Source organism: Malaya genurostris, chromosome 1 (assembly GCF_030247185.1).
Source record: "Malaya genurostris strain Urasoe2022 chromosome 1, Malgen_1.1, whole genome shotgun sequence".
NCBI lineage: Eukaryota > Metazoa > Arthropoda > Insecta > Diptera > Culicidae > Malaya > Malaya genurostris.
The window spans coordinates 51,341,687-51,358,298 of record NC_080570.1 but is presented as its reverse complement, the minus strand read 5'-3'; the positions used below and the strand labels follow the sequence as shown (position 1 = coordinate 51,358,298).

The following is a 16,612-nucleotide window of genomic DNA, read 5'->3' as shown; positions in this document are numbered from 1 at the left end:
GCGATAGATTTTTCGAACCTAATTTGAAGCGCTTGTATCTCTGTGATTTATTGATAAATTTTCCTCATTTAACATGATTCGAAAAAGTTTAAAAATGATTTAATTTGTCAACGGGTAGTTTGCATACTGAAATCTCCATTTACATACAAATAACACGGTGGCGCGCAAATAAATTCAGTATAAAGTTGTGTTATGATGATAATCATAGATAATTCTTTTTCATTAAATGTGGCTAAATACAAAGAACTATCTCTCAGCATAATCCCTCAGACCCTATTATTAAACCAAACAATATTCGTGTAACCTAATTGAAGTATAAAGCATAATATTTTGGTCGATTCTTGCTTCCAAGAATCTTATAGAAGGGATCCAGGCTAAGTGTAGCAAAAATAATGCAATGAAAATCGTTATGCAGTATCGATTTGCTGTTGTCCCACCTGGAATAAAACGCTTCAAAAGATTCGGAACTTAGTACAAATCAGTTGCACCGAGTCACATATATAGAATTATCAGATGCAATAAAATACAGTATTAGAGATAAATTCAAGACAAGCTGATCTGCGATTTTACATGTATCATTTAAATCCTTACTAAACTCGGGTTACCGCCAGTTTCAGTTAAATTATCATTTACATCAAAGCAACAAGTGTCTTATCGATAATGTTCGTTCATGTATTAATAAAATCAAGTAACAATATAAACAAAATTAAGGAATTTGGTTGGGTATGCATTGGTTCCTTAATATGCAAAAGTGAAAATCAATTAAAGTAACAAAATATGTTCTGCGGACTGTGTCACATATTTTCTTCCTTGTATTGCTGCCATTCTATTTTCAGACACTTTCCGAATATTATCGACACTTTTTAACGAAGGATCATTAAAATTACACTATTACTGAGTTTATTGGTTGACGGTTATTCAAACTTTTCCCATCCACATTTTTCGATCAGAATATTTAAAATCCTCTCTAATCGCTGTTTATAAAATGATTAAGTTTGTACGTTCCCTGTCTTGAAAATTATTATGATATAAAATCGTTTCATTCGTCCAGATTTATATCTTGAGGTTTTTCTAATCTAAAATTGATCTTTTAAGTAACTTTGAAATCATCATAATTGACTTTCATTTATGGATATTTTCCAAAAATTTTCAATGTAAAAATTTGTTGAAGGCATAAAATAGAGTAGAAACAATTGTTCTGGAAGAATCTAATTGTCATTTTGATCATTCGCCAAAAATGTAAACACTAAAAGTAGAGCAAGTTTGTAATTTGCGACTTTTGGTGCATCCATCATCATCTTTATTTTTGTATTTATTATGGGTACCTTAGAATTATTTCATTTTTAATATAATCGTTATAGGTCGTGTCTTGCATACAACCCTCTAATTATTTTTACCTAAGTAGTAATCATTTTTGGTAATTTCTAGGAACGGAAAAATTTAAGTAAAAGCAGTTGTCACCGAAACCCCTTGGCGTCGATATCAGCGAATAAATGGCAACACGGCGCACAGTGGTCCAAAACTGGAAAAAAGACGGTCAAAAGGCTGTACTGATTTTCATTGATTTTTAAGAGCCAACGTGTTTTTGAAGAAATTTTACAAGATAGTATAACGCTTCTTTTGAAAGTGGCACCTTAATTTTTGTTAAGGGGGTAGTTTCGAATAAAAATGATTTTTTTTCCACAAAACATTTTATTTTTATCTCGTTTTGAAGAAAAATACATTTAAAGTATTTTTGCTGAAGATATAAATAATGCAGAATAATATTTTTGAGATATATTCGCTTTATTTTAAAAACAGTTTTTTTTATTTATCTACGTAGAATCTACTTCTATTACCCAAGTAGCTAATACTAAGTTTTAGATAGCATTTAAATGAGTAACTTTTCACAACCCAATCAATCAATTAAGTAATCAATGTTACCTAATAAATCATTACAATATAACACTTAGTCGCATTGCATTCGATCAATCAGTATCAGTCACGCTATCGTCCGAGTTTTCTGTGTCGCTAATTTCTTGCTCTGTATTTTCTTGTTCTGTTGTAAGTTCTAGCATATCAATTGCTTCCAGTGACAATTCCAGCATACAAATTAATATAGTGTATAACAAGATAATAATTTTGCTCCCCCTTCTTTCGTTTCTTCACTATCTCGACGTGAACTAATTAGATCTTTTCGCTGACCTAAGTAATTTCGCTTTCTGACCCCTTTTTTCAACAACATTTATTTCTCTCTGTTTCACTCCTTCTTTTCCGCAAAATTCACCACCATGGAGGGTCGCCCCAGTCGACGATCAACATGCGGGCCACCCGTCGGATTCTCGTTGTCTGGGGGTGTTTCCCGCGAACCCACACGAAGAATGTGACCACCATCGATGCGTACCAACGTCACCAGGCACCAACATCACCAATTCAGCATACGAGTTCCAACCGACCAGCCTCTACCGATGACAAGTTGGAAAATATGATCATGAAATTGAAGATACTAATTTCCTCTAATTTTAAGTAGTTAAAAAATGCCCTCGACCTCTTATAGCCTAACGCAGTGTGCCTTAATATATGTTATTGAATAACAAAAAAAAAAGATAAAAATGTATATTGATTAATACTATACTTGCTATGCATGTATGCAAATATATAAAAGATATTTCTATCCGATTTCCAAGGAGGAGTTTCGGAGAAAACTAATTTTAAGGGGGTTGCCATAGTTCAATAACTAAAACTAACTTTGAAAAGGCTTAAAAAAAGTTCCATCGACTTCCACTTAGATTTTTTTTATAATATTGGGTAAATCTTTTTCTATAAATTTTGTGAAAATCAGCTGCATAAAGTTGCATATTTCGCATTGGTGCAAGCTTTTATCATAGATAAAAAAAGGAAAAATGTTGTATAACTTTGCCAGGAAAAAAACAAACCTATGCACTACCTTCAACAAATATATGGGATATTTTATTTTCTTCAATTATTCCAAACAAAGTATGCATAACAAAATAATTCGAAACAAGTTATGAATAAAAAACTGATTTTAAGGGGGTTGCCATAAAAACGCTTTGTATATCCGAAACAAAATTTGGTTTGAAATTTTAAACACACTTCACCTTATAGTTCCGGAACCGGATGTCGGACCCGGATGAAATTCAAGTATGTTACAACTTTATAAGTTTGTTACAAACTTATAAAACCGATACACTGAAGAAGGATGTAAATAACATTATGAAATACGCATATCTGTATTGTAACGTTTGTTATGCTTCATTAAAGTATAGTGACTTTGTGAAAGTGTAATAACGTGACAGTGAAATAGTGGAATTAAATGGTACATAAATAGTGACACTGTTGAACATACATAAATACATAAACACACATTCAGCTCAATGAATTGTGTCGATTGGCATAGGATAATTAGCTCTCCGGGCCAATTATCACTAGTCAGTATTTCAAGTGGTTGTTTAAATTTTCTAGGCAATCTTTTTTTAGGTAATACTTTTACAGAATAGAATCGTTATCATGATTTTGTGATGATGGTTCCATCTGTTAGTGACGGTTTATTTATATTAACATTGCTTGCAATTATTTCAGTGTTCATAACATATATTACAAATTTTATCTGATAAAATGGAAAGATGATGGCGTTGGTCATAATGTAAAATAGTAAAAAGAAATTATTGCCAATTACATTACAATTACGCTATCTCTAATCAAAAAGAGGCTGTCATTTTCAGATTCGATTTATTGACTTTTTCCTTCTTCTATATCTCCCGATACAGATTCACAGATTTTTCTCCTGAAAAATATAGGTTTAGGTGTAGCAACCCTGCACGCTATACGAAAATGAACAAAGCACACTGTGTGCTAGGCGGTGGTGTTTTCTTCTTCCGTACCAGCACATACTAATGCGTACCGGTTTTGCATCGTCATTTTGTATGATGGTTTGAATGTTTCGACACTCATTGCCATCGCCAATCTCGGAACCGGAAGTCGGATATGGGTGAATTTGCACAGTATCTTTCAAGACAAGGAGAGCTTTAATTCGAATCAAGATTTGTGAAAATCGGTTCAACCGTAGCTGAGTAATCCTTGATTGAATTGATTCGTTTTTGGAGCTTTTCTTCAATACTATCGGTGCTTTCGGAAGCGGAAATAGGGAACTAGTAGTCCCAGAGTAGGTTTTTATATCTACTTACAAACAAGATCTAATCTACCAGTGAGTTTTACAAAATTTGCATATCGTTTCGCCATCGCTTGAGAAAAAATACTCAAGAAGTTGAAAATTTTCCACTTATCGCGTTGTAATACTGGAACCGGAAGGGGGATCTGGATGAACTTTTCGGGGAGTTTTTAAAGAATTTTAAGACTTTATCTGCATTTTAGTTTGTAAAAATCGGTTGAGTAATTCCGGAACCGAAAGTCGGATAAAAATGGAATTCAATAGCAAGATATGGGACCATAAGACCTTTCATTTGAATCAGAGTTTGTGAAAACCAGTTCATACACACAGACATACATACATAAACACATTTCATTACCACCACATCTGTAGACAACATTTTCCTTTTCTTGTACTGTGAGGCAGCTCCATTTGACATTAAATACTGCTTCCTGGATTTGAACTCTGTCTTTTAAAAACGTAATTAATCCACCTAGCAGTGAGATGATACCTTTTTTTTATCAATCCGCATGTGTTTTTTGCATGAATATTCTTCGGTGTTTAAGTTTTCATGACATTATTTTAATGACCGTCGTTTTAAGCGACAATTTGAGATTTTATTCACTAATTACTCTGTAATGTCGAAACTGCAAATACAATCGAATTTAAATCTAGAAGTGTGATAATCGATTAAACATGCCATGATATGTAAGTTCCACTTTAGAGTTTACGGTAATTTAAGGTACTTCCAGAGCCGGTATTCAGGAACCAGCATAACCCAAACCGATTCGTATGGCCATATGACGAATAAGTTACAGTTTTGAGTACAACTTTGAAGCTTAATTGGATAAAATCGATTAATTTTTGTATGTATGTATAAAACTAATTAATTTTGTATATAAGTTTAATTCAATTTGAATTTTTGTTTTTGAAATTTGATTAGGCTTTTTTGAGAAAACGATTGAGCTTTGAGAAACGATTTTATACTAGAACCGGAATTCTAAAATCGGTATGGCCGAAGTCAGATAAATTTACCTGAATAGCTGTATAGTTTACATTTGTTTCAAAATATTTGAAAATTAGTGAAGACATCTTTGAGAAATCATAGCACGAATTAAATGTTTAGGTGCCTTCTGAATCGACAACTGAATACCACTAAAACTGAAAAAAGTTATTTTTTTTTCATTGACTATCCAAATCTGCTAACCCGATAAACCTGATTATTTTATGTGGAATAGACATTTTTATATTAATCACCCTTTATCCCCGAAACCGGAAGTTGGATCTGACTGAAGAGCAAGATGTTTTAAAGAATCTTGAAACTTTTCATTTGCATCTTAGATGATTCTTCGATTTCATTTGAATCTTAGATCGGTTCAGCCATCTACGAGAAGAATGAGTTACACAATTTTGATTTCGTTTCATATATCATCCTGTAGTTCCGGAACCAGAGGTCGGAACCAAACATAATTCAGGAACTTTGTTTTGGAGCATACGAATTTTCGTATGAATCTGAATTTGTAGAAAAGAAATTTTCAGAGAAAATTGAGTGAAATTATTTGTCACACACGCATTTGCTGATCTCGACGAACTGATTCGAATGGTATATGGATGTTATGTTCTTCCAGCATTTATTGCTGTAAGTAGTTTAAAACAATATAATTTAAAAAAAATGTGCCATCATCTGGTTTATATATGTCATATTCGAACGATTATGTTGCCAAAAACGAGCCGTGCTAAAATCGGTCCGAGGCAAATTGTCATGAAAAAGGATGCTGTAGACAGTCTTTTTGGTACTTAGAAACAATTGTATGTAACAGAATAAAAAATCGTGTTTTCCGTTGCTCCCAACCATTGCTTTGTCATACAGCGCTCAAAACTCCTACTGCTGGAATAGGGGGAAAAGTCGTTTACACAAAAATTTCGATATCTCCGTTAAAAATGGACGGATTTCAACAATCTTTGGCTTGTTGAATAGGTATTATCGTGCGGAATCTAAGTCTGAAAACATATTCTGTTTTCAAAGTCAATTGTGACAGATACTGTCAAAAAACTGAAAATTTTGACATAAAACTTCGAATAACTCAAAAAGTAAACATCCGATCTCAAAACCATTCAATAGCGTTTTGGGTGACGGGGAGACCTTTCATTTGCGACTAGTTTGATGAAAATCGGCCCAGCCATCTCTGAGATCTCGACCTCTTAGTTGACAACACACATACAGACACACACACACACACACACACACACACACACACACACACACACACACACACACACACACACACACACACACACACACAGAGACATTTGCTCAGTTCGTCGAGCTGAATCGATTGGTATATGTCATTCGGCCCTCCGGGCCTCGGAAAAATTTTCGAAAGTTTGAGCGAATTCTATACCTATTTTTTATATATATAAAAAAAGGTAAAAAGTGTGAAATAAATGCTTGAATCGCAGTAGCTTAGTTTAGCTCTTGCGATTAATAATGGTATAATTAACTCTATTGATGGTATAAATAAGTTCGTGCCTTTCTTGTCGACATATTTAATTTTATTGACGAAAAAATGATAACAAATTCAATATTCAAAGTAAAGTTCGGTTATTGAAAGATAATTTTACCATACGGACGGTATGATTTTCACCGTACTCGGTCACTGTTCAAATTTAACGTATGAATTGTATATCTATGTATTTACATAATTCTGTAAGGAAAACTGATCGTCGGGTAAGAATTGGCATAATTTTTGTAAAATGAGATTCATATACCGAGACATCGGTTATTTCTTTTGATGACCCAAAGTTTGATTCAAAAAAATTACCGAACAACGAATCAACTTTGCCAGGTATACCGATTACTCGGTATTTATACCGATTTTTGACCTCTGTACCGTAATACAGATGTGTGCTCCAAAAATACCGATAATTCACTGATCATACAGATAAATACCGATTTTTTGTTCTAGTTGGAATAGGTATGAGAAAAGGTTGTCGTAAGACCTTTTTTTGCTCACTGAATTGAGCTCCAGTAAAATTTTCCTGGTACTTATGTAGCAGAGGTTCGGATACCGATAATTTGTTGTACCGGATACAGGTTTTTGGGAAAACGACCTGACAACGCTGCAAAGCTTAGTGTGTAAGTACCAACCCTCGTAGCAGTTTACGGAAAACCATTAGGTTTTGCACGATGACGATACAAATGAACTGCCGATGAAACAAGTTCATCTTTGACAGTTGCCGTGTACTTGCTTTGTTTTGCGACAGCAAGTTAAAAATTGAAAAATGACGAAAAAGTGCCTGTTAAAAACGTATTCCACAGTGAAAATAACTAATAGGATTGCCCTGATTGTGTTTCCAGAATCAAGGAGCGATATATGTATGAATCTGTTGAGTGTGAGGCGACTTGCAATTTTTACATTCAAACGATGAACTTCTTATGAACTTTTAAACTGTAAACAAGTACACGTCGACTGTCAAAAAGAGTTCATTCTGTTCATTTTTGTGAGGTTATGTCATGTTCGCGCAAAACCTAATTGCGGGGTTCGATTTTACACTGACGTAAAAATATTTATGAATTTTATAATTATACACTGCGGAAAATGTGCTTAGAGTTTCATTAGTTTAGAACTTATGAAACAAGCAAGAATCGGTTCTATTTCGTGTTGAAGATTTTTGTGAACAGTTTCATGGTTATCTTAACTGTTTTCTAAGTAAGCATTGCACAATTTTTCGTTCCAAATATTCCTTCAATAATTGGCCCTATGCGGCTCGACAAAATTCACTGGGCGTCTTTGGCGCACTCACACTAGTATTAACCACACTAACACATTCACGCGTGGATTGGTCAATAGTTTTCTCTTCCGCCTGGTGTAAAAAAATTATGCTCTATTAGTAAGAATTCAATGTAATACCAACCGTTAACCAAAATAACACGTGGAACGATAAAGTTCGTATAAATGAGTATATACATATAAACAACCAGGGCCGCCGAAAGAAAAACAAAAACGGGCCCGGGGGGATTTGAATACGGGCTCCCTTCGTTTATTGAGCAAATGAGCAAAACCAAACGACTTAACTCTATTTTAGAGGATTTCACGAGCACAGAAACAAGGTCCCAAGATATCTTTTGATTATGAACAATAAGGAATATTTTTAAATCTTTGAAAACAAACGGGCCCGGGGGAATTCCCCCTATTCGCAACCTTCTCTCAGCGGCCCTGTCAACAACAATCAATCTGATAACACAGTAACCGACGTGTAACCCAGCAGCTGACATGTTTTCAGCATCGCTTAGAGCAAATTCAGCAGCTGGAAGTTTTATATGAACGGTCTATAATAAAACTAAAACAGAAACTAAGAGCAAATTCAGCAGCTGCAAGATTCATATGGGTGGTCTATAATATAAATGAAACTGAAACAAACGTGTCCCCAGCAAGCCGTTTTAGGGCATGTGTAGGAGTGTTACAGTTCTAGATGCATAATTTATGTCAGTTTTAAAATTTAAATCTGGAAATTATAAAAAGAAAAACTAGCAGCACAGACTAACAGACAGGACACTCAAATTAGATTCTTCAATCATTTTACCGGTCATTTCGAATATTCCTTTATTTGGGACAGTACTCACATGTGTCATGATGGCGCCACGTTACCCTATCAAAAACATCCTATCTGTCATCTAGACTGTGTTTATTTTTTTCATTTATCAACAGAGTTGCCATTCATACAGAATTACCTGTAATGTATTGATTTGTATACGTCCATGCGAATTTCATGCAGGATACAGATTTAATGCATATTGCCAAAACTATATACATAATTGTGCCTACTTCTCATCGTCCAACGCAATACAAAATCAAACCCGTTTGGTTACAATATTTACTTGCTTCTTGTCTGCCGCCACTTAATTTCGGGTTAAAATTACCAACACAATAAAAATTAATCTAGATGAGCAACGTTGAGAAAAATAAATGGTTACTTTCTAACATCGCGATAAAGTTAAATATATTATCAACGTAATCCAATAATTTATTGTGACTATTCATTTTCAAATATTTTGATGAAATCAGGCATCCCTGCAAGCAGCTGATCGGTGTTGACAAACGAGGGGAAACCAACTAGTAAAAAAACTTTTACATAACACAAGGGGTGTACAGATAGTAAATAGTTCGCGCAGTACAATATAGGTGGAACTAGTGCATCACGAAAAAATATTTTTATAAGAATTTACTCATACTGTCATGTCTGTTAGTCTGTGCTAGCAGTCCCAGCAGCGTTTTACTAGTGTTTCAAAAATACAACAAATAGAACGGCAGTTTTAATTACTCGAATAGTTCTAGTGTCAAATTTAGAACTGTTATACGCTGCCGTTCTATTTATTCTATCCTACTTAGAAAAAAAAATTCACGTTACTTCTACCCGAAAACACACATGATTCTCATCTCATCTTTTGATAATCATATAATTTTTCTTAGCCTTGATCGATTCGCTGAGCCCGATATTTGACTAATGGTAATCCTCGTCCATGCTATCTTTTGTTTTTTTATTTATTTATTTATTTCCTGAAAGTGCTTGGAAGTATCCAGAAAGTTTCCTGGATCAAACATTAGGAGTTTAAATTAGCTAAAAAGGGAAACGTAAAATGTCTATTAGCATTTAAAATGTTCCAACAAGAGAAGCAGAATATCCGAAAAGTAGAATGTCAGCCATTTTGGTAAACAGAATGTCAGCCATTTTGATTTTGAATTTTTTCATACAGGAAATTCGCTTAAGTTCCCATTATGTGTTTCATATTTACATCACATAAAAATTATGAGTAAATCAGATAACATGTACAGGAATCCCATTTTTTTGTATATAAGAATCACGTAAAGTAGCAAAAACAAGTCAAACAATGCATTCACGTGAATAATCTCATGAAACTCAAATGATTTATTTATTGAGTGCAGTAATTTCATACATTTTCGAAAAAAGATTGACGTTTACATTGGCTCGTTAGAGCAAACCAGTGGATGAGATAGCTAAAAAAGAAGATGGTAGAACATTATCTGGGTCACGTCGGCCCAATAATGTCGATACGTTCTTGGTAGACGCAAATTATTCGGAATTGTCAGTTGACGGTCTGATCATAGCGCTGCGATCAGGCCCATATTGTGTTCAATTGACCCGATTATCGTCGACCGTCGCGGATCCCCAAAATTCACTGGAGTGTAGGTTGAACAAGTTGTCAGGTCTTGCCTTAGGGTCCAATTTATAAATGACATTTTTCATTTGTTTACTTTTTCCCATTACTCTGGAAGTACTATTGAAAATATTCCCATGAAATTTTTATCATAAAACATTGATTGATTATGACAGTTGGTTGTTTTAGGAAATATTTTATTTCCCATGATTTATAGCAGTATGATGTTACAATCTACGCAAAAAAAGTATTGAATTTGTCGCAATATCAATGTCAAACCATGAACAACACAGCCGTCAATCCCATCTCCAATCGTTTGTTCGAACAGACATTTCTATCTCTTTTTTTGCATTCAATTTCAATGCTTGTGCAGTTTCGCTCAAATTCCTCGAATCGTCCGTGGAACAATCAAGTCCACAATTCAATGCACGAAACTAGTGCGACCGGAATCAAGCAGTAACTATCAGAAATGAACCTTTTTTCTCCCCCAGTCACTGGTGCAAAGAAGGGGCATGTTTCCTGGATATGAAACTTTGCGACACAGCTGGTGACAAGGCGATTTGTCGAATATGTCACTGTGGGAAAAATTCGCATGATGCACTCGGTAAAATGCACTTTCAACCATTGCATTGCACTGACTGACGACAGGTACTTTCAGTTCCTTCGCCTGGATTATGGTGCCGAATCGACCGAAACCGATCCAGAAGGAAAATTGAATCGAAAATAGATTTTTTGATGCGGTCTGCATCCGAACGTTCCCAGAACTGTGGCGCACTATTCGAGTGGATGTCGGTGCGGGTTGTTTTTTCAACAGGGAAGCATAGTATTTTTACGCTGTACTTTTGAGCGATTCTTCAAAACTGGAAAAAAAGAAGCTTTTAATCTTTCGGGTGTTATATTGAATCTCATACGAAGGTCAACTTCTGGATATTAGGATAAATATTGGGATCTGATAGAGCGAGTACCGCAGCCGCTCCGCTTTGTTTACAATGGGAATGTATTTGCTATTACTCTCGACCTCATTTGCATTCTGTATGTTGGTCAACAACAGAACGAATTGCGTCTGGCACAAGAATACCGGATCGATACCCTGGTGCTGATGACGATCGAACTGGATGACAGTTCGATTGTGTTGCAAAGTCCAATTACCAACAATCGGCGTGATGGGCCATCGGAGCAAACGTGCCCATAAAAATAGAACAATGTGACAGACAATAGGCCTTTGAATAAATAAGCCTCGTCCGTATCTCTCCGTATATCCGTTTGCCGAGACGGTCATTGGTCGAGGCTCAATTATTGGTTGTTTATCCAATAGAAAAGGCCCCACCACCGTGTGGCATCGAACCACGTCCGCCCTAGCTAATCCACACTGGTTGGCTGCAGGCAACCGGTCCGGACCGGTCGGACACACGGTCCTTGCCGTAGGAATATTATCGTTCTACAATGATAAACAGGACATGCCATTGTCACCGATGGTTTCGTATCGGGAGTAGTTTGCCTTGTACTGCTTTGTTCTCCGATGATGGCCCGGAGGTGTCCCGGGGAAAATGACACAACATACCGAACAGATGGGCAGAACACGGTGAGGTTGGTAGTTTACTACTTATTCTTTTATGACTACTTGGCTGTATTTTGTTTTACCCTATTTAACGCGTCATCGCTTGTATCGACAACGGTCAACCGAGAGCTCGGCTGTCCGAGTGATATTCATTAGCTCGTTAGCCATTGTCCTCCAATCGCTGGATACGAGAGTAAACCGGCTGATGACTTTCTCAATAGACCCGTTTGATTGTAGTGCGTAGATACAATGGTAATTATGTCATTCGTTGTTCACAGTTAAGGGGTAAATTCGGTAACATCCATGCAATTGATAGTAAAGAAGGACCTTTTTAATTGAGGTAATTAATAAGTATTTGGTAACATGTTTGTTTACAAACAAAATACTATGCGTTGCAAGCCGACGTTTTGTCTACCAATAATTTTCGTGAACACCGTCATTCACCGAGGTCCATACAGTACTTTAGCCATCATGTTTTTTTTCGTATTTTAGTTTTTTTAGCACTTTAGCATTTTAACATTTTTGGTTATCAATCTATTTAGCATCTTAACCTTTTCGCTTTCCGCAACTTAACAGAAAGCCGAATGTCATATACCAATCGATTCAGCTCAACGAACTGAGCAAATGACTGAATCGATTATCGATTTGACTTAGGGTCAAATGAAAGGTCTTCACTAGCCTGCTATTAAATTTCATTTGGATCCGATTTCCGGTTCCGGAGTTACAGAGTTGTATGTAAAAATCAATGAAAAAATGTGACCTCAATTTTCACGGGAACGGTTAAACCGATTTTCACAAACTTAGATTCAAATGGAAGGCCCGGAAGTTATTTGAAACATTTCAGAGCATTTAAGCCTGATCTGACTTCCGGCTCCAGAACTGAAGTGCAATAAGTGGAAAATTTGACTTTAGTTAAGGAACAAAGCAGTTAAAACTTGATTATTTCTACTTTACATACGAAAAAGATATTGTTTCGAAATTTTAATTAAATCAAAATTCGAGTTCTTTTCACACAAAATAAAATAAATCGCTTATATTCAAATACATGGAATTCCTAATTTAAACTTTTTGATGTGGAATCTTTATTTTCTATATAGGGGTACAACAGGCGCGTACCCAGAAAAAAATTTCGGGGGGTGTTTCAGAACATGTTGATCAATTTCCATACAAATGGAACTTTTTATTTAATTATTTGAATTTTTTTTTATTGTGGAGTCGTTTGTTGAAAATTATTCATTTTATTTTTTACTTATTTGAAAAAAAGAGTTTACATAATATCATACTTTTTTGAGTTTCGGAGGGGGTTTGAACCCCTAAAACACCCCCCTGTATACGCGCCTGGGGTACAAATTAAAAACTCAAGGAAAAATACACGTAGAAATGTGGTCAGGTTTTAAACACGTACAGCTCAGTGTATTTTGTATCAATTATTAATATTATTTTATTGGAACTTTTTCTAGAATTCGATTTGAATGTATCAAGCCACGTATTTTCAATTATAAATGATTGAAATTTTGATTAGTAGCGAGCAGTGTCCTATTTTGTCTGCTAAAAATCTCCAATATAGCGGATTTCCCTGCCATAAACGAAGAGGTAAGCGATATATCAATGCGAAAGCATCGCTCTGATTGGTCAATCGATGCAAAAGTGAAGCTGTTTGAAGTATGCGAATCTATAAATAGTAGCGAAATTATAGCTAACGTTTCAGTCCTACGCGTAGCATGCTAGAGATAGGTTGTTGCTAGACAGCAAGACAAAAAGTGCCATAAAAATTCTGATGAAATTCCATATTATGTCGTTTCGCCAGAGAAATTGACAACTACCCCAGAGTGAATTTCGAATGCTTAAGATTAATTTCTAATTTGAGAAAAAGTTTATCGCTTCAATCGCATCGAAACCGCAGAATGGTAAAGAAACTTAACGCTATAAAAATAACTGATTGCAACTTGAACACAAGCTTGGTGAAGCTTAAATATCGAAATCCGTATCGTAAGTATGTACAAAGATATAATTGCATACATTTGGGATATTGGTGTAATTTCGTCGGCTATAAAACAAATAAAAATCAAGACAAACAATGTTCGGTGTTGGTTCCTAATCGAGATCAATCTAAGCAGACTCTCGTGCAATTGCGGATTCAAAAGTGTGACGATTGATTGAACTGTTTGATTGTAGATTATTAGAAATTTTGGTTGCCTTGTTCCACACCAATGGCTCGAACAACCTCATGGAGCTGTTCCTTGTAATTATTTTCTACGTGTATTTCTGAAGTTACGGAGATTACACCAGATCTGAACGTTTCATGCATTTCTAAGATATTTGGCATCAAAAACAATTGTTCAGTTTGGCGGTTTTTGATGCGGATTTCCGAAGTTATGCGGTTTTCCGAAGTTACAGATTTTTATGTGTTTTTCTTTTTACGCGATACATATCTGACCTCAGAGTAATGTAAAAAAAAAATTTTTTTCAAGCAATCGACTTGGAAAAAATTTGAGATTTCTGAAGTTGAAAAAAAAAATTATGCCAAAAATCTTAAAAAGGCATTAAAAGTTGAAATCTGGTACAATCTCAAAATTTTTTTTTTTGTTCTGAAAAAATCGACTTTTGGACATGAAAAAAAATTGAGATTTCCGAAATCGAAAATTTTTTTTAAGCCGAATGTCTAAAAAATGCATAAAACTTTGACATACGGTAAAATCCAAAAAAAATTTGAACAAATATATGTATATATGTATTTGAACAAAACGACTTTTGGACTTAGAGACTTTGATATCGCCTAGCTTCGGCAATTCGCGTAGGAAAAATTCTGCAAAATTTAAGAAATTGTGTGTTGATGCCAAATGTCTTGGAAATACATGAAACGTCGATATCTGGTGTAATCTAAAAAAAAATCGGGATAACAACAGATCTCGACGTTTCATGTGTTTGTAAAACAATATAAGAAATTCGGATAGCTTTGAGAATTCGCGTAGAAAAAAACGCACAAATTCATAAATCGACGTAAAAAAACCGCGTAACTTCGAAAATCCGTGTTATAAACGAATATAAATATGTATATGTTTTATATAGGTCACTTTTGACCTGTTGATATCGTGTTTTGTAAGGGCAGAGTGTGAGTTTCAGCGAGCCATTGTTATTCGTATTCACTTCAGTGCGGTTATGTCTCTGACATTAACTACCTGCCTTTTTCGATATCTGTTCATGTGCAGGTAGAAACATTAAGAAGTACAACAAACAAATGCCTCTGTCGTGTTCTTTATTGCGTTAAATTTTTTTGTTTTTATGTATCAAAATAAAAAAAAAGATTTGAATTTTATGTTTAAAAATAAAAAAATTAAAAAACATTCCTTTCCCCAACCCTTGCTTTGTGTGCATTGTTTAAAATAATTAGGGTAAGGGTTCCCTATTTCATCTCATTTGTAAGGACTTTATCAGGTGTAAAACTTTGCTTCCGCCGTTTCCCGATAGGTGGTTGTACCGGCTGAGGCTGGTCAAAATACATAGATGATAATGCCTTTAAAGTGAGTGTGTACAGTGCCAAACGAATTGTCATCGTCGTTTCTGTGACAGTTGTTCTTGTTTTCGCATTATTCGCGCTCAAAAATGTCTGTTTATGTGCCCAATTCTCGCCATTTGCGGGAAGTTTTACTTTTCTGTTACAATTCGAAAAAAAATGCAGCTGAAGCGCATCGAATGCTCTCAGAAACTTACGGTGATGCTGCTCTGAGTAAAACAACATGTCAGAAGTGGTTTATCAATAAACGAACAAATCACATGTTAAAATGGAAATCTTTGTTAAAATATTTAATGATGAACACTGATAAACATTTATATTGAAATTTTAAACCAATTTGAACTGATTCATTTTATTAGTGAAAACAAATAGAGCAGATACATATTTTCTATGAAAGTATCTGGCATCTCTGTGCACAGCCGATGAAGCACACACACTTAACAGCGTTATATTGACATATAGCAGAAAGAAACCAGTGCTACCAGATTTGTCACAATGGTTATTTCATTAGTATTTAACACGCGCTTTCTGGTAATATTCAAAACCGAAACAATTTTATTGAAATATAAATATCAACAATATAATTAAACTAATGTCACGGATACATAAAATATACTTGGTAATGATAATTTAAAGAAGGAAAACAATTTTTCGTGTAACATTCTGAAAAAACTTGGCAACTTTGCGACATTAAATGAGATGAAAACAAAGCGCAATCAAGTGAACTAAGTGACTTTCATCTCATATTCTTGAAGACTTTTATTGCTTGTCGGGTAATTTTTGAAGTTTTTAATCGTTAATTTAACAAGTGGCAAGTGAACATTACTAATTATGAAGTCATCCAGCATTCAATAGTAGTGTAATTTTACGAAATTGTGATCATGTTTTGAGACGAATCGATTAGTAGATATTCAGAAACATGAGGAACTGTAAATCTTGAGACGAAAATGTAACCTAAATTGAAAAATGAGTTGGTTTTAGATGAAAAAAAAAGATCACCTAAGAATTTAAAACCATTTCTTCCAATGAGAAAGTGTGACAATAGCTTGAATAATCATTTTAAAACATTCCACAGTTTGGTTCAGGTACGTTGTAAGATATTATTCATGTTCAAAACAACGAGGTGAAGGGATGAGACGAAAATAGGAGCTCAGATGAAATAGGGAGCCGTTACCCTATAAAACAAAATTCTTTGTACGCTCCATTACTGATGAT

The 16,612-nt window shown here is 34.8% G+C and overlaps 1 protein-coding gene across 8 annotated transcripts in view; it reads right to left on the bottom strand.

Moving 5' to 3' along the window:
- The window catches only part of LOC131439375 (complexin), a 721,216-nt gene that overhangs the window by 677,909 nt on the left and 26,695 nt on the right, over window positions 1–16,612 (bottom strand). The gene's annotated exons all lie outside the window — the stretch shown is intronic.